The 20047-nt window shown below is 38.4% G+C and overlaps 1 protein-coding gene and 1 long non-coding RNA gene across 4 annotated transcripts in view; one reads left to right on the forward strand and one right to left on the reverse strand.

Annotated features, from left to right (window-relative positions):
• The window catches only part of CALCRL (calcitonin receptor like receptor), a 111427-nt gene that overhangs the window by 60485 nt on the left and 30895 nt on the right, over window positions 1-20047 (reverse strand).
• LOC112132383 (uncharacterized) lies at window positions 5881-12293 on the forward strand. The gene is made up of 3 exons (XR_008522899.1): window positions 5881-5960; window positions 7144-7229; window positions 11557-12293. It is a non-coding gene; the product is annotated as an uncharacterized LOC112132383 (long non-coding RNA).

Genomic DNA, 20047 nt, shown 5'->3' on the forward strand with positions numbered 1-20047 from the left:
TAAGAACAACACGTTCCCTGTGAAAAAAGATGGCAAATCCATTTCAGTGAGCCTAACCTTTACCAAGTGCTATTATCAACGCAATTGTATGTTTTTTCCTGTTTCACAAACATGTTCCCAAAAGACTTTTAAAATAGCTTTCTTTCCTGCTAAATTGTTGTGCCAAGCACTTTTTCTGATTTGCAGCCTTAACTGGACCAGGATGTGTTAAAAAAAAAAATGCCCTGTCACGCTTGGCAGAGTTTAATAGACCTTAACAACAACAGTGGAACATTTTCCTAATGTGACTGTCCCTCCCTCAACGAATCTTAAGACAGTGCATTTTTATCAAAATATAAAATACCCTGAAGAAACTAAAGAAGCAGTAGTGTCTTAAAAAGTTACTCTATTAAATCAAAACATCTAGTGAAAAATCTGTCCACCAAAGTAAGATTTTGTTTTCCTAACAATGAGAAAAATGTCACTACAGAAAATAAAGTTTTTCATAAAAGTTAAAATCATCTAAAAAATTAATGATATGAAATGGTTCCCTAGGTATCTTATAAACACTTTTTTTTTTTTTTTTTTTTTGTAGAAAACACAACCATAACATCCTGAGGTCTATCTTGGTCATTTCAAAATGAATCCCATGCATTGCTGGATTATTTTTCTCAAACTGCAACTTGGCTCATAGTTTACCGTGTGTGTCTGTATTTCCAGTGAGGAGTTTCCTCACTAAATTCTTTCTGAGCTGCAATAACGATGGCAATCTCAAAAGAAAAAAAAAGACGACGAAAGTAAGTAAAAAAGAAACACCATCTGATGGACACTGGTGGAGGCTATGGCTAGAAAACTCACATGAATGAGGCTTTCTGGAGCAGGAGTCAGTATGGGTATGTGAATAGTATGCTGCTTTAGACAGAAGATAACAACAATGAAAAGTAATAGCAGTAGGGACTTGTACCAGAGGAAAAAAAAGATAGAGCAGTAGAAAGCGAGACACAGGGCAGAGAGCACAGGTTTCACACGGAACAGCTCTGGGTTTGGATACTAGGGTTTGGATACCAGCTGTGGAACTGCTGTATTTCCTAACTGGAATGTAGGCAGAAACCTAACCTGTAAGCTTTACCTTCTGTAGCTCTAAGATGGGGAAATACATGTCTCATAAGTATATTGTGGGGGTTAAATGTAATAACCCACACAATTCCATATCACAAGGACTAGGAAGTGATAACTGCTAAGTAAGTAGTGGTCTCTCCCCTGCAGCAGAAATGGAATGTCTTGGTTTGCTTTAATTGGCCTCAGTTAGAAGACTTATAATTTTGAGTAAAATTATATGTGAACATTTAACAATGCCAACTTTCCCAGCTTTCTGTAAAGGAGGCTTTGTGAGCTCATGAACACATGGTAGGATTTTAACATATTTTAGCGTGAATAAGGATGGGCACTGTCTCCAAAATCACTTGTTTTCTCACCAATGCTAATTGTCTCTGTATGCATAACACTCTGCTTTGTTACGGAGTACCTTTTAAATATATATTAACCCTCCCTTCTAAGAGTGGTAATAAACACCAGTGTTAAAGTCTGTCATCTTTTCTCATCATCCCGAGGGCAGTATTGTTAAGGAGGTGAAGACATTTATGTCTTGTCACAAACACAGACTCTAAAATGACTTGCGTATTTGCATTATTACCCTTGATTTTTATTTGTTTAATCAATTCCTAGAGGAAGAGGAAAACCAGTGAAATTGAAGGTGTGGGATTCATTACCTGGAATTAGCAGTAGGTTATTAGTTGGAGATAAATTTGTGCAAGGAGATAAAATGCAAATGGCTGAAACAGAAAGAAAGAAAAGCTTGCAGCCATAAATTAAGCTTAGCAGGAAGTTTGTTAGTTTGGAGGAATGGCTGCTGTGTTCCTGAGATACTTAGCATGCAATAACTAGGGAAATCACTTAAGAAGTTTTGTCCTTATGAAGTACTTCCATTGGACTATTTAAGTCCTTTATGTGTATACCTGTGTTGTCTGTCTGTAGGGATGTGTGTGTGTGTGTGTGTGTGTGTGTGTGCATTTACATGTGTGTATGTTTTAACCATTTGGGACAAGCCAATGTTGTGTCTGTTAATATAAAATAGTACCAATGTGGGGCTCTGAAGCAGTTGGGCTTTATCACCTCACTCAGAATGACTTGTCAAAACTTGACACCAGACCACCAAACCACCATTCCCAACAAACACAAAACAAAACAAAACAAGACAAAACAACTAAACAAAAACACAAACCTGATATGTTGTATGTGAAAAACATCAGTTCATCATCTAAAGTTATTGTTTAAGCTCAAGAGCAACTCAAATAATTTCTTGGCCTGTAATATTGCATATAATTTGTTTTAACTCTATTTTATAAAAATTATTTGTAAGCAAACATGTTCCTTGAAAAAAATGGAAGTAAATGTACTAGTGTAAATGTACAGAATATTTAATACACATTTCAAATTTAAATTTCTACTAAATATCGTCATCATAAAACATATCTTAGGTGAATTCTATCTCTGCAAATGTAGAACACCAGTTGGTGAGAAAAACGGAAAGGCAAGTAAATAAAGAAAATAAAAGAAAAGGAAGCATTGAGAAATCTAACTGTATATTTATTTATTTTTATCTATGGTCTTTGTAACTAACTATTGCTGGTAATGCTGTGGTTGGTACTCAAAATAAAGATCCAATGATTGTTAGAGAAAAGATGTGGTTTGGTCACTTTTTGCTGTGTACATATGAGAAAGAGAAAAAGACACACAGAAAGAAAAAGAAGGCAGACAGTCTTACTTGGTTTATTTCCTACTAGAATAGGAGTGATGGAATCAACATTATTAAATACACACAAATTAAAAACTGAAAAATCTTTTAGATATATGAAGAACAGAATTTTGGAAAAAATAGAACTATTTTGTACAATAATGCCAGTAGTGTTTGTGAAGTCTACCATCTATCTTTTTAGGACTTAACTATCATTCCCAAGAAACCTTGTTTGAACTCATAACTTCTTCAGTTTCGCTCCACCTTATGCCTACAGCACAAATAGGCTGAATGTGCCTTTTGTACGTGCCTTCTAACAGCACACTATCACACTAGATAAAGTTAGGTCTGTTTTTGTTTTGTTTTCTTTTTTATCTTCCCCACTAAAGGTAAAAGCTATTTGAGGGCATTGCCTTTTTAATCATTGGGATTCCCCAAGGTATTGTCGGGTATTCATTAATCTTCATTAAGTTTTTTAATGAATAAATAAATGAAATAATTATCCATTACAAATATGCATCCATAGTGATGATAATTAACATTGTTTTAATACTTTATGAAGTCTGATCACAGTAATTATTTAGGGAGAATAAAGACTGGTTAAGATAATTTGTTTTGTCCATTTGCAAATTAAATAAGGAAAAGCACTTGAACTACTCAAAGGAAGTGTTTTCTCGCACTTTTGAAGAAAACAAGCAAAAAAAATAGTAGGCGATAATAATATTGTGGCAGTTAAAATGGGAACATTGTAAACAATTTCGAATGAATTATTTCTTTTAATTCAGAAATTATGCATATTCAGAATTTTAGTAGTGCATTTTTGCCTATTAATCTTAGAAATTTGTGCTGACATTGACTTTTATATTATGAGAGAAAAACTTCAATTTTAAAAATAAAAGAATGAAGTCTTTGGGCATAAAGTAAGGACTGCTGTGCAGTGAAAGATAAATATACAAAGCACTGACACTAAATCTTTCTTTAGCAACAAGTACATATTTAGGTAACATATTGCATTTAAAAAATTCAAATAGCACTACATTGAATATGAATAAATCCAGGTTCTAATTTTAACTAAACCTGGGGATTACAGAGGAGACTGAATTGAGGCTGGTTCCAGCAGCAACAGGTGTGATTCTAAGACTTCTTTTACATGGTGCATTAAGCTTTGCTAATGTTCCCACCTCTATATGCTAAGTTTGTTTCTGTTACTAAGCAAACTCTACATAGTTTGAGCAAAATCACACCATTTATCTTTTGGTGGCCTCAGATTATTTTTATTTAATTTGTAAAATAAGATACTACACTAGATTCTCAAGGTCCTTTTTGTTCTTTAATTCTATCATTCTGAGGGAAAAAATGTCATTATTATTACATCCAAGACATGTATATTAATGCAAATACATTAAGTATTGAAAGCCAAAGTTAAAAAAATAGAAAACCTTTTCTGGTTAATTTACTTCAGATATACGTGAAACAAAATATTACAGTTTGCAACACAGTGCTATTTTCATGTTTATTTATATATTTATGAAACATTTTTGGATTTTGTTTTCAGCTAGGGTGAGGTTTTTCTTTCTCCTTCCAATCCCTTATTAATAAATGAATAGGGCAACATTCTCAGAAGCATGACAGTATATATTAAAGTTTACTTAAAACATTATTGAGAAATAGAGAATCTAGAAATAAAACCCAATGATGTTTAATATGATGTTCATAAAATTATATTATGTACTACATATCTTTCCTTTAAAACATTATGATGATACAGAAGCCTAAATGCCTATTGCATAAATAAATAAATGTGTTTACTCTAACCTTGTACTAGAGTCCTCTGTTCTGTACAGAAATTAATAGTAAATAATAAAACCCCCTTCTATGGCTGGTTTTGTTTTTGCTCTTGGGATAACTAAGAAAGGATTTTAATTTTATTGTAATTTATGTACAAATTCTCACATCTCAGAAAAGCTACCAGGAAGATTTTAATGAAATAAATTAAGTAATTTAATAACTGTACACGGGAGATAATTATATTCCAGCCAGAGTTAAAAAATAGCTATACCAAGAAAAATAATATTTATAAATGCAGCTTTTTATCATTTTTATTCCATTCTCCTTTTCTCTGTGCTCTCTGTAGTCACATTGTGCTGCATAATATTTTACAGAAATATAAAACTTGCTTTCTCCTAAAAATAAGTAGCAATTACATTTTAAAGGGAGCATGAATAAGTTAATTCAGAGCACATAAAATGTTCACAACTACTCTTGGTTAGAGGTCTGAAGTCTTTCCTTCTTCCCTTTCTTTCTTCCAACACTGTAACAGTCCTTGTGAGCTTTTTGTAAAGAAATCTTTTACATGTGAATGCAGTTAATTGACTCCCTTTACCAAATAATGATGGATAATAGCCTTGGTCTCCCTGGGAAAGTGTTTACAACATCAAGTCATTTTTTTTCTCCCTCCACTGGGTCAGCCTTTCAAATATATTTGCTTTGATTCAGGGAATAACCTTAGTAGGATGTCAGGATTTCTCTCTAGATCAATAAAGGAAACGTTATTAAGATCTAAACATCTGTCAGAAGACATTTATGAAATATTTATTTTCTGATATTTTCTTTCTAAAATATTAGACTCAAATAACTGTAGGCAAAAGAAACTTGGTACAAAATATTTGACTTTATAGAAATATAAGTTTAGTGCCATGACTGAATACACCATTGAAGACAGCAACTGTCCAAAGCATAACCTGCAGTGAAATTATTAAATGTCATGCTGTACCTCAGAAAAGTTTAACTTTATTCACACATTCAACAAATGCTTATTAAGCCACTGGTATGTGCCTAACACTTGGCTGGGTGTTGGGAAAATAATGGTGAATAAAAGATTAGATGCAGGCCCTTGTGAAATTATAATAGGGGAGACAGGTATTAATCAAATATTCATACAAATTTAAAATGACAAGTTAAGATAGTCCTGTGAAGGAAGAAGATGACCTAATCTGGAGCACTTAGGATGGTTCCCCAGAGGAAATGGTATTTTACTCACTTGATATCTGAAATTTGAGTCCTCATCGACTAGGGAAAGACTGGAGGTGGGGCAAAGAGAGTGATTTGGAGGGATGAGAAAAACACAAGCAAATGTCTTCTATGGAAAGGAATGGAAGGCAGAAGTCAAGGGAGAGAGCTGTGTCAGGTGAGGTTGTGGAAGATGCAGGGGCCACACTGAGCAGGGAGTTAGAAGACTTGTTAAAGACTCTGGCCTTTGTCTTATTACACTGGCAAAACTGTGTTTTCAGTAGCTGACCAGAAAATATGTGGTTTAGCACTGAGCAACAAAAATCAGAGGGAAATGGGTTAAGAAGTGAGGGTGAAAACAAGAATAAAGAGTTCCTTTGAGATTTTGGTTTTGTAAAGTCAGAAAATGGGGTACAGTGGTGGATGTGGGAGAATCTGTAGGATAGAAAGAAGAGTTTTGTTTTTGAATGAGAGTGACATGAACATTTTAAAATATTAATGGGGGATCCATTTGAGTGGAAGAGTTTGAATGTATTAAAAGACATCACAGATATTCAATTTTTTACCAAATTGGAAGAAATGAGGTACAAGGCAGCAATGGCAATCTGTTTTACAGAAGAGAAGAGATACTTGCTCTACTTCACAAGTTGAGAAAGAAAAAAAAAAGGACACTGATTCTGATAGGCTTATAGGTGTGGAAATATGCAGGTGAGGGAGCTGTATTCTGTAAACCTCTGTTTTGTTTTGAAGCACTGGCTGTTGAGAGAGAAGGGAAAAATGAAGTGGGTGTTGGGGTTTTGTAGAAAGAACAGAAGGTTTGAAAGCCTGTTTTAGACAGTGGAGGAAAGTATTGACTAAACCAAGTAGGATTTCTTCGCAAGGAATAAACTGGTTTGAGCTAAGTTTAAAGTTTGCTGGTGGGTGGGTGTAACGTCAGTTCCACAGCCCACAGGGGAAGAATGTTAAGGATGAAGAAGAGCTGAAGGTGGGATCAGGGGATCATGAGGTACTATGGCTCGAGACAGAGGCGCATGTGGGCCTTGATAATCTGTGCCTTTGTACTTTGGGATGAGAGCATGGTTGAGGTAGTCTCAAGAGGCTCAAAGTGTGTGTGTGTGTTGATGTCGGGGGGCAGGGGGCGGGGAGAGGTAGATGGGGCCACAGGATTTAATGGGATTTAAATATTTTATCTGGCGCATTATCCTTCCGACTTTTATATAAAAGAGAATAAATAAAAGATTCATTATTTTGTCTGGTGTGTGATAGAAGAAGGAATTGCATGAAAGAAAAATCAACTTCAATTACTCATGAAAGCTTTAATAGTTGGAAACCTTGCTAACCAAATTTTCTCTTTTAAATAGTGCCCTTTTTACTTCTTGAATTCAGATCTCCCTAGAAATACTGAAAGAAACGTACTGAAAGCACATGGAGAAAAAAGACAGTTGAGGTAATCCTAAAAAATTAAGATAAACTCTATCGAAAATGGTACTAACTTAACATTATGTAATATCTCTATATAACTACAAATAAGACACTACTGTAAATACTATTAAATTGATTCTTGTTCATAAGTGTATGTACTAACCATGTTGATAACATTATCTGCTACACCTAAAGAGTTTTTAGGTGAAACAGCCTCACACATTGCTATAGTTGTTTAGTCAAGCAGTTACCTTATCCAACAGCAGCAATATATAAGGTAGTAAATGACCCATGATATGATTTAGTGTTACAAGGATGAATTGAGCCAGTTTAAATCTCTTTCAAAATTTTAACTGAGAAAAAAAATTATTTAGTGATGGATCATGAAATGGGATACCTGGATAAATGCTAAGATGTAGAATTGGTGTCAAAACTTAGGATAAAGGATACAGAATCAGGGCCATTAAATATTATGAGGTATTGTGACAAAGACAGGAGAAGCAGATAGAAGGATAAGTCAGGGAAGTACGGGGTGTAGTAAAAAGAATTACATCCTGCCTGTAATCCCAGCACTTCGGGAGGCTGAGGCGGGCAGATCACGAGGTCAGGAAATAGAGACCAGCCGGCCAATATGGTGAAACCGCGTCTCCACTAAAAATACAAAAAATTAGCCAGGCGTGGTGGCGGGCGCCTGTAGTCACAGCTACTCGGGAGGCTGAGGCAGGAGAATGGCGTGAACCTGGGAGGCGGAACTTGCAGACTGCACTCCAGCCTGGGCGACAGAACAAGACTCGGTCTCAAAAAAAAAAAAAAAAAAAGAAGAATTACATCCTGAGTGGTGCAGAGAAAGAATTAGCACCTTTCTAACGAGAGGCATTGAGGACAGAGATGCAGCGGAGGAACAAGGATCTGGGACAGTAATGGCACAGGTTTAATGAGAGTGAAGTTACTGAGAGAAGGTCTTCCTGCATCCTTCCAGTTTTAGAATTGAGTTTCAGTCTGCATGAGATACTGCTCTAAATCTTTCCTGATTTTCAGAAACATTCTTACATTTCCTATTTCCACTAGTCAGGATAGCTTGAGCGGGTGTCACTTCTTAAAATCCATAGTCTATGTGGAATGTTCATGATTTTTCTCTTGAAGTGGCCCAAAGACAAGAGAAATGATCCACAGGGTAGACTTGGAACCGAGTACTGAAAAGGGGGCTCAAGAGCATGGGCACCAGTCTTACTATAGCATCTGACTTGGGCAACCTTTGCAAATTCACTTATCTCTCTGACTCTTTTCTTTCCTCATCTATGAAATTAAATATTTAAGTGAAATGACTTCTGTCTCCCTCTAATTCTAACTCTTTCTGGTTTCACATGAAAAATCTCATGTTTATTGTATTAAGCAGATCTTCACAAAATATATGCCCGTATCTGGAATTTAAATCATAGACTATTATCTGAATTATTCAAGCTAAGGGCAGCCTCTGCTTGACATACTATTTTAAAACTTTTTTAAAAAATAGCAGGTGGAAGATATAAGTGTGAAGAGTGAGACTTGAATCAAGCCTCAAGGCCCTAAGGCTTAATCTAATACAAAATGGAATATTTAAATATCGTAAATAGCTTTCAGGTTTTAAAGCCTAGGACATCTCAAAATATTTGTCCTTTGGTGACTAATTCCACATATATCAATAACTAATTAGTTTTTATTGATTGTTTTCTCTCAACTGGTCCCATTATAGTTACTATGGATCATAAATATGCTTTGTTGATTGTTTTCACTCAACCAGTACTATTAGAGTTGCTATGGATCATAAATGTGCTTTGTTCCCTGCAAACTTACAATTTGTGAGGAAGACAAAATAAGCATAGTAAGCATTCAGTTTATTGGTATATAAGGATTTATCTCTGTACATTTTCAGGGAAGGAATTATCAAAGAAGGCTGGAATGCTTAGGGTTATGGAAATAGAAGCTCCAGGGAGAGGGGAAATCTAAGCTTGCCCTTAAAGAAAAAGTAGGAGAAAAAGAGACAGAGGGAGAGAAAGAGAATTCTAGATAGAAGAGGTAACATGAGCGAAGACAAAAGACAGAAAAAAAGAGTGAACATGATATGGGCATAGCACTTACATGTGAGGATTTCAACGAGACTGAAACATTCATTGTTTTCTTTGATATCATATATAATTATATGTGATAATTATCAGCTGTTATATTTTAAACCTTGTAAGTGAATCACTATTTTTATCTGACTGTTGCTCTATCTATAACTGTTATATATTTTACCAGTTAATGTAATTATATCTTCCCTCCCATATGAGAAAAGCAAGAGAATGCGATAAGACTATAATATAAGACATTGTAATTTACGTGTCAAAAAGACAAACCTAGGGGAAGACTAAGTTCCCAGCAAACAATAGAAATGATTCATTTGGCAATTCTGATAGAAAAACTCTGCAAAGTAATTGTTAATGGCCTGACCTTGAAATAATCCTCTTTATTTAAACTATAACTTGTAGGTTGACAGCACAAGGGCTGGCACACAAAAAACTGTGATTTATATTTCAGTAGATGTAAAATACCAGAGAGGGAAATCCAGAGTTGCTTTGGTCACATTTACATCTTAAGGGAAGTAAGAGTTACTTGGCATTTGCAAAGACTGGAAATTTGCTTCTAATTATGGAGCTGGACATTGATTCAGGCTGTATTGTGTTAAGCTATGATGTAAACTGAGGCTTTCTCTGTATCTATGTAACTTGGGCAAATTATTTTACTCCTCTAGCCTCAATATCTACATAAATTAAATGTGGATAATAATATTGTATTTCATTTTATATCCTATATGTGACTATTACTTGAAATATTGGAATGAGGAGAACCCAGAACATTTTCTGGCACACAACACTCAATAAATGTTAGGCATTACTATAATGAAAATTTCATATTGGATATCATTACCTGTCATCTAACAGGAGGAAAAGAAAGCATCATATCTAAATTGGGACAGCAACATAATAAATATTTTATTTATGTACATATTTTATTTGTAGGCTGGAAGCTTTTGTCTATCATGTTTTATTAGGATGTAAGTATGGGAAAGGCATGTAATTAGAGTTACCTAAGAAAGTTAATTTGCAAATTTTTATCTAAGAAGGTTTCTGAATTTCTCAATAGTAGTCAACCCTACTCCATTCTTAATTATAAAAATAACTTTAAATTTAAAAAGTATAAATGCATGGCCACATTTTAAACCCATCACTCACACGTCTTAATGTAGGCAGCAGCATGTCATACTGAATTTATTTAAAATTCACTTTGCATTAAGAGGAGTTGTAATTATTAGCTGCCAAGCCTGGAATAGATTGAAAACATAATCTTTTTTTTTCATAATATAATAATGCCTAAACTCAAAGTATATATGTGAATCTTGGCTAAAAAATGACATCTGACTGGCATCCTATTCATGATGTGCCATCTTCTATCTTTATGCCAAATATAAAGGGATACACAGAATTTGAAGAAAAACATATGGAAATACTGACATTGAAGACAGATTTTCCTAGGACTGTAGAGGCATTCTTATTAATGTGAAACTAGACTAAGAAACAACCAGTGTCTACCCACCAGACAAACATTGGCACACACATCATCCCAAATGTACTATTTTCTTTGAATCTCAGAGAACTGAGCTGTGCCACCAGAAAATTATTTTTTTAAAAAAAAAGGTAGTCTATTTTTTTTTCAAATGTTTTTCCCCCATCCATCCAGAAAATGAATTTCCCAGAAAACAAGAAATACATTTTGTTTGTTGATTGATTTAGTTGGTTAGGTGTGGTCACTGGTGCTGTCACAATAATCTCTGTGGTTAAATGGTAATCCCACAAGTCAAAGCCAAGTAGGCAAGGAATAAAGTAGCAATATGTTAAGGTTCCTGCAGGAAGAGTTTTCTATGCATCCTACTGGTAAAAGTGTGAGAGCTCCAGATGATAAGATAAAGGGATATAGAATACATGAAAAGTCCACACTAAGTAAATGCTTAGACAAATGCTTCCTAAATGTTAGGACTTTTGCTAAAAGCTGTGCTTATATGCCTGCTTTTGAACTTCTCACATGAAAACAGGTTTTGAAAGAACGTTAGTGAATAGTGAGCATAGCCAAGGCAATTCACAAAATGTGCCTGTGGGCAAGCAGGTTTGTCTTCAGGCCATGATTAGCAAACAAAATAAAACAAACATTTAAAAGGTGGCATGCTTGAAAAATATCAAGACACAAAGGAATCAGAGGAAAAATATACATCTGAAGTGTACTTAATAATATTGAAATGTTATATAAACTTTTGTGGTATCTAACAATGTTTGGGACAGGAAACTGCCAATGTGTCAGTGGTGGACCTGACCTGCCGTCTGGAAAAACCTGCCAATTATGATGACATCAAGAAGGTGGTGAACCAGGCATCGGAGGGCCCCCTCAAGGACATTCTGGGCTACACTGAGCACCAGGTTGTCTCCTCCGACTTCAACAGCGACACCCACTCTTCCACCTTCAATGAGGGGGCTGGCATTGCTCTCAACGACCACTTTGTCAAGCTCATTTCCTGGTATGACAATGAATTTGGCTACACCAATAGGGTGGTGGATCATGGTCCACATGGCCTCCAGAAAGTAAGAACCCTGGACCACCAGCCCCAGCAAGAGCACGAGAGGAAGAGGGAGGCCCTCATTGCTGGGAAGTCCCTGCCACACTCAGTCCCCCACCACACTAAGGATCTCCCCTCTTCACAGTTTCCATGCAGACCCCCTGAAGAAGGAGGGGCCTAGGGAGCCTGACCTCATCATGTACCATCAACAAAGTCCCTTGTGCTCAGCCAATAATAATAATACAGGTATAAAGTATTATTGAAAAATGCTAAGAGAGGGGATGTTGTTTGTAGCACAAAATGCATCTCTACTAGGTAATGCATATATTAATTGGATAGACTTAGTAATTTCACAATCTATAGATACATCAAAACCTTATGTTGTACATGATAAATGTGTATAATTTTATCTGTCAATTAAAAAATCATAAACAAATTTACTAATGGTAATCTAATAAAGTAATGTTTAAGCAGGACATTCAGCACTTATAATTTCTGTGTGTAAATATCTAAAATTTTTCATCTTGAATGATACAGAGTTACCACGTCATACTGAATGACACAGAATATCTTCTGTACTCCTAATTTCCCTGTTCTTAGTAATAGATCCAAATAGGTACAAGAGTGGCCCTGTTTCTTACACCTAAATAAAACTTATTAAACACAGATAATATTACATACATGAAAAAGGAGAAAAAATACAAATATTGGGAAATGTAAAGAAGAGCTAGAAATAAGACATTAAAAGGCCTTGTATTTTATTAAAAACTCTTGTGAATGAGGGACAGTCTAAAATTTTGAGTCTGATCCTTCTAGTGGATCAAGTTACCAAGTGTATGGTCTGTGGTATGAAATTAATCAATTTCTAGGAAGAAATGCTATTATACTCTGAACTAACTGCAAACAGAATATGTAGGATTCTCTCAAAGAGAACATTCTGTAATTCAATGTATATGTTTCTCACGTGAATTTCAATAATAGAAAATGTGGCAAGTTGCAAAGGGCTGTGTCAGGCCTCTGAGCCCAAGCCAAGCCATCGCATCCCCTGTGACTTGCACATATACGCCCAGATGGCCTGAAGTAACTGAAGAATCACAAAAGAAGTAAAAAGGCCCTGCCCCGCCTTAACTGATGACATTCCACCATTGTGATTTGTTCCTGCCCCATCTTAACTGAGTGATTAACCCTGTGAATTTCCTTCTCCTGGCTCAGAAGCTCCCCCACTGAGCACCTTGTGACCCCCCGCCCCTGCCCACCAGAGAACAACCCCCTTTGACTGTAATTTTCCATTACCTTCCCAAATCCTATAAAATGGCCCCACCCCATCTCCCTTGGCTGACTCTCTTTTCAGACTCAGCCCACCTGCACCCAGGTGAAATAAACAGCCATGTTGCTCACACAAAGCCTGTTTGGTGGTCTCTTCACACGGATGCGCATGAAATTTGGTGCCGTGACTCGGATCAGGGGACCTCCCTTGGGAGATCAATCCCCCGTCCTCCTGCTCTTTGCTCCATGAAAAAGATCCACCTACGACCTCAGGTTCTCAGACCTACCAGCCCAAGAAACATCTCACCACTTTCAAATCCGGTAAGCGGCCTCTTTTTACTCTCCTCTCCAACCTCCCTCACTATCCCTCAACCTCTTTCTCCTTTCAATCTTGGCGCCACACTTCAATCTCTCCCTTCTCTTAATTTCAATTCCTTTCATTTTCTGGTAGAGACAAAGGAGACAAGTTTTATCCGTGGACCCAAAACTCCGGCGCCGGTCACGGACTGGGAAGGCAGCCTTCCCTTGGTGTTTAATCATTGCAGGGACGCCTCTCTGATTATTCACCCACATTTCAAAGGTGTCAGACCACGCAGGGATGCCTGCCTTGGTCCTTCACCCTTAGCGGCAAGTCCCGTTTTTCTGGGGAAGGGGCAAGTACCCCAACCCCTTCTCTCCTTGTCTCTACCCCTTCTCTGCTTTTCTGGGGAAGGGGCAAGTACCCCAACCCCTTCTCCCCTTGTCTCAACCCCTTCTCCTTCACCCTTAGTGGCAAGTCCCACTTTTCTGGGGGAGGGGCAAGTACCCCTCAACCCCTTCTCCTTCACCCTTAGCGGCAAGTCCCGCTTTTCTGGGGGAGGGGCAAGTACTCCTCAACCCCTTCTCCTTCACCCTTAGTGGCAAGTCCCACTTTTCTGGGGGAGGGGCGAGTACCCCTCAACCCCTTCTCCTTCACCCTTAACAGCAAGTCCCGCTTTTCTAGGGGGCAAGAACCCCCAATCCCTTATTTCCACACCCCGACCTCTTATCTCTGTGCCCCAATCCCTTATTTCCGCACTCCAACCTCTTATCTCTGTGCTCCAATCCCTTATTTCCGTGCCCCAACCCTTTCTCTGCTTTTCTGGAGGGCAAGAAACCCCCACCCCTTATCCGTGTCTCTACTCTTTTCTCTGGGCTTGCCTCCTTCACTATGGGCAAGCTTCCACCTTCCATTCCTCCTTCTTCTCCTGTAGCCTGTATTCTTAAGAACTTAAAACCTCTTCAACTCTCACCTGACCTAAAATCTAAGCATCTTATTTTCTTCTGCAATGCCGCTTGACCGCAATACAAACTTGACAGTAGTTTCAAATAGCCAGAAAACGGCACTTTCCATTTTTCCATCCTACAAGATCTAAATAATTCTTGTCGTAAAACGGGCAAATGGTCTGAGGTGCCTGACGTCCAGGCATTCTTTTACACATCAGTCCTTTCCTAGTCTCTGTGCCCAGTGCAACTCGTCCCAAATCTTCCTTCTTTCCCTCCCACCTGTCCCCTCAGTCCCAACCCCAAGCGTCACTGAGTTTTTCTAATCTTCCTTTTCTACAGACCCATCTGACCTCTCCCCTCCGCACCAGGCTGAGCTAGGTCCCAATTCTTCCTCAGCCTCCGCTCCTCCACCCTATAATCTTTTTATCGCCTCTCCTCCTCACACCTGATCTGGCTTACAGTTTCATTCCGTGACTAGCCCTCCCCCACCTGCCCAGCAATTTACTCTTAAAAAGGTGGCTGGAGCCAAAGGCATAGTCAAGGTTAATGCTCCTTTTTCTTTATCCCAAATCAGAAGCGTTTAGGCTCTTTTTCATCAAATATAAAAACCCAGCCCAGTTCATGGCTCATTCGGCAGCAACCCTGAGATGCTTTACAGCCCTAGACCCTAAAAGGTCAAAAGGCCATCTTATTCTCAATATATATTTTATTACCCAATCTGCTCCCGACATTAAATAAAACTCCAAAAATTGGAATCTGGCTCTGAAACCCCACAACAGGACTTAATTAACCTCACCTTCAAGGTGTACAATAATAAAAAAAAAGTTGCAATTCCTTGCCTCCACTGTGAGACAAACCCCAGCCACATCTCCAGCACACAAGAACTTCCAAACGCCTGAACTGCAGCGGCCAGGCATTCCTCTGGAACCTCCTTCCCCAGGAGCTTGCTACAAGTGCCAGAAATCTGACCACCAGGCCAAGGAATGCCTGCAACCCAGGATTCCTCTTAAGCCATGTCCCATCTGTGTGGGACCCCACTGGAAATTGGATTGTTCAACTCACCTGGCAGCCACTCCCAGAGCCCCTGGAACTCTGGTCCAAGGCTCTCTGACTGACTCCTTCTCGGCCTAGCGACTGAAGATTGACGCTGCCCGATCGCCTCACAAGCCCCCTGGACCATCATGGACGCCAAGCTTTAGGTAACTCTCACAGTGGAAGGTAAGTCCATCCCCTGTTTAATTGAAATGGGGACTACCCACTCCACGTTGCCTTCTTTTCAAGGGCCTGTTTCCCTTGCCTCCATAACTGTTGTGGGTATTGACAGACAGGCTTCTAAACCTCTTAAAACTCCCCAACTCTGGTGCCAACTTAGACAACACTCTTTTATGCACTCTTTTTTAGTTATCTCCACCTGCCCAGTTCCCTTATTAGGCCGAGATATTTTAACCAAATTATCTGCTTCCCTGACTATTCCTGGACTATAACTGCATCTCATTGATGCCCTTCTTCCCAATCCAAAGCCTCCTTTGCATCCTCCTCTTATATTCCCCCACCTTAACCCACAAGTATAAGATACCTCTACTCCTTCCTTGGCAACCGATCATGCACCACTTACCATCTCATTAAAACCTAATCACCCTTACCCTGCTCAATGCCAATATCCCATCCCACAGCATGCTTTGAAAGGATTAAAGCCTGTTATCACTCGCCTGCTACAGCATGGCCTTTTAAAGCCTATAAACTCTCCTTACAATTCCCCCATTTTACCTGTCCTAAAACCAGACAAGCCTTACAATTTAGTTCAGGATCTATGCCTTATCAACCAAATTGTTTTGCCTGTCCACCCTGTGGTGCCAAACCCATATACTCTCCTATCCTCAATACCTCCCTCCACAACCCATTATTCTGTTCTGGATCTCAAACATGCTTTCTTTACTATTCCTTTGCACCCTTCATCCCAGCCTCTCTTTGCCTTCACTTAGACTGACCCTGACACCCATTAGGCTCAGCAAATTACCTGGGCTGTACTGCTGCAAGGCTTCACAGACAGCCCCCATTACTTCAATCAAGCCCAAATTTCATCCTCATCTGTTACCTATCTCGGCATAATTCTCGTAAAAACACACGTGCTCTCCCTGCTGATTGTGTCCGATTAATCTCCCAAACCTCAATCCCTTACAAAAGAACAACTCCTTTCCTTCCTAGGCATGGTTAGTGTGGTCAGAATTCTTACACAAGAGCCAGGACCACACCGTGTAGCCTTTCTGTCCAAACAACCTGACCTTACTGTTTTAGCCTAGCCCTCATGTCTGCGTGCAGTGGCTGCCGCTGCTTTAATACTGCTAGAGGCCCTAAAAATCACAAACTATGCTCAACTCACTCTCTACATTTCTCATAACTTCCAAAATCTATTTTCTTCCTCATACCTGATGCGTATAGTTTCTGCTCCCTGTCTTCTTCAGCTGTACCCACTCTTTGTTAAGTCCTGCAATTACCACTGTTCCTGGCCCGGACTTCAATCCGGCCTCCCACATTATTCCTGATACCACACCTGACCCTCATGACTGTATCTCTCTGATCCACCTGATGTTCATCCCATTTCCCCACATTTCCTTCTTCCCTGTTTCTCACCCTGATCACGCTTGATTTATTGATGGCAGTTCCACCAGGCCTAATCGCCACACACCAGCAAAGGCAGGCTATGCTACAGTACAAGTCACTAGCCCGCCTCTTAGAACCTCTCATTTCCTTTCCATCGTGGAAATCTATCCTCAAGGAAATAACTTCTTAGTGTTCCATCTGCTGTTCTATCTACTATTCTACTACTCCTCAAGGATTATTCAGGCCCCCTCCCTTCCCTACACATCAAGCTCGAGGATTTGCCCCCACCCAGGACTGGCAGATCAGCTTTACTCAACATGCCCTGAGTCACAAAAACTAAAATACCTCTTAGTCTAAGTAGACACTTTCACTAGATAGGTAGAGGCCTTTCCTACAGGGTCTGAGAAGGCCACTGCAGTCATTTCTTCCCTTCTGTCAGATATAATTCCTCAGTTTAGCCTTCCCATCTCTATACAGTCTGATAACAGACCAGCCTTTATTAGTCAAATCAGCCAGGCATTTTTTCAGGCTCTTAGTATTCAGTGACAGACTAATGGTCTATTAAAAACACACCTCACCAAGCTCAGCCACCAACTTAAAAAGGACTGGACAATACTTTTACCACTTTCCCTTCTCAGAAGTCAGACCTGTCCTCAGAATGCTACAAGGTACAGCCCATTTAAGCTCCTGTATAGATGCTCCTTTTTATTAGGCCCCAGTCTCATTCCAGACACCAGACCAACTTAGACTGTGCCCCCAAATAACTTGTCATCCCTACTATCTTCTGTCTAGTCATACTCCTATTCACCATTCTCAACTACTCATACATGCCCTGCTCTTGTTTACACTGCCAGTTTAGACTGTTTCTCCAAGCCATCACAGCTGATATCTCCTCGTGCTATCCCCAAACTGCCACTCTTAACTCTTGAAGTAAATAAATAATCTTTGCTGGCAGGACTATGCTGAATCTCCTTAGGCACTCTAATCAGATGTCCTAGGTCCTCCCAGTTCTTAGACCTTTTCCATTGAGTTTTTCAATTCATACAAAACCGTATCCAGGCCATCACCAATACTTCTACACGACAAATGTTTTTTCTAACAACCCCACAATATCACCCCTTACCACAAAATCTTCCTTCAGCTTAATCTCTCCCACTTTAGGTTCCCACGCTGCCCCTAATCCCGCTTGAAGCAGCCCTGAGAAACATCACCCATTCTCTCTCCATACCATCCCCCAAAAATTTTCACCGCCCCAAGACTTCAACACTATTTTGTTTTATTTTTCTGATTAATATAAGAAGGCAGGAATGTCAGGCCTCTGAGCCCAAGCCAAGCCATCGCATCCCCTGTGACTTGCACATATATGCCCAGATGGCCTGAAGTAACTGAAGAATCACAAAAGAAGTAAAAAGGCCCTGCCCCGCCTTAACTGATGACATTCCACCATTGTGATTTGTTCCTGCCCCACCTTAACTGAGTGATTAACCCTGTGAATTTCCTTCTCCTGGCTCAGAAGCTCCCCCACTGAGCACCTTGTGACCCCCCGCCCCTGCCCACCAGAGAACAACCCCCTTTGACTGTAATTTTCCTTTACCTTCCCAAATCCTATAAAATGGCCCCACCCCTATCTCCCTTCATTGACTCTCTTTTCGGACTCAGCCCACCTGCACCCAGGTGAAATAAACAGCCATGTTGCTCACACAAAGCCTGTTTGGTGGTCTCTTCACATGGACATGCATGAAAGGCTGTTTCTTATGTTCATCAATAAAGACCTATAATCAGGCATAAAAAAGTATTCTATAGCAATTAAATATAATGTGATCCTTCAATCTGCTGATTTGACTTCACCTAGGAATAGACTTTGAATTATCTGAAAAAATAAATGCACTAAATATCCTTTGAGTAACCCTGACTACATATTCTTTCTCTCGGAAGACATTTTTAGTAAATATATATTTGATAAATACAATTCTTGATGAATAATGAGGATGAAGCTCTCTTACTGGAATAAGATTGGAAGCTTTTTGTGTCTGAAAATAAAGGCCATTTACTTTCTAAACTCAAGTGAATTTTAAAATGTATTCCCAAGACAACATTTTTCAAAACTAATATATAGATGAAAAAACGAATTGATGTTTCAAAGGTATACTCAGAGTAGCATAGTTAACAACTACAACTATGACAAAAAAACAAAAAACAAACAAACAAACAAACAAAAAACAAACCCATAAACACACCAAAGGAAAGAAAAGAAATACTAAAAGCATCACTGGAACCCAGAAAAGCTACTTTTGGAATAGCTTCCAGAATAAACATCTTGTGACATTTATGCTGGTGAGGTTTATTATTGTATAGACTTCAATTGATTTCAATCCAAATCAAATGTAGATTTAAAATATTTGACGAAATATATGCCTGTGTTACAGATAATGTATGCTTATTTATTTTCCAATTTAAGCATAACTCTTAATAATTTTTAAAACAATTTTAACATGCCTTTGACCTGTAATGAACAACTGCAGAACCTGAAAGATGATTAAAGATTCAGTAGTAACATAAGTAATATTTGTGGTAAAATATTGATTTAAAAATAATGTAAACTACATTAAAGCTACTTAAATAGGCCACGGGAGTCAGGGAAGACAGAAGGTCTAAATATTTTTCTCTTCAATATTTTGTATTACGGAAATATTTTTATATTGAAATAATTGTATTTAAATTTAGATTTTGTTATAAAAGTTAATTTAAAGGTATGAACTATAAAACCACCACAGGAAAGAGGATAACGTTTCAACAGTTACTTGTTAATGTAACAGTTTATAAAATAAAAAGTAATCCACAGTATAGGATTTTTCACATTTACAAAGTGTCAGGTGTTTACTTCTTTATCAATATCGCCTACATTTTCATTATTTAACATCTTTGCCCAATTCCCACTGTAACCAAGTGTATTTCCATGCAGCCAAGTTACTATCCAGCTTAGTTTGAGGTTAAATGTAAAAAGCTTTGACGTTTTCTGTTCTCAGAGTCCTCTTGCAGAAGCCTTTTTTCTGACCTTTCACCCACACCCCCAGGACTTCTATTCACTAAAAATTTGGAATTATCCA

The sequence above is a fragment of the Pongo abelii genome, chromosome 11, assembly GCF_028885655.2.
Source record: "Pongo abelii isolate AG06213 chromosome 11, NHGRI_mPonAbe1-v2.0_pri, whole genome shotgun sequence".
NCBI classification, from domain to species: domain Eukaryota; kingdom Metazoa; phylum Chordata; class Mammalia; order Primates; family Hominidae; genus Pongo; species Pongo abelii.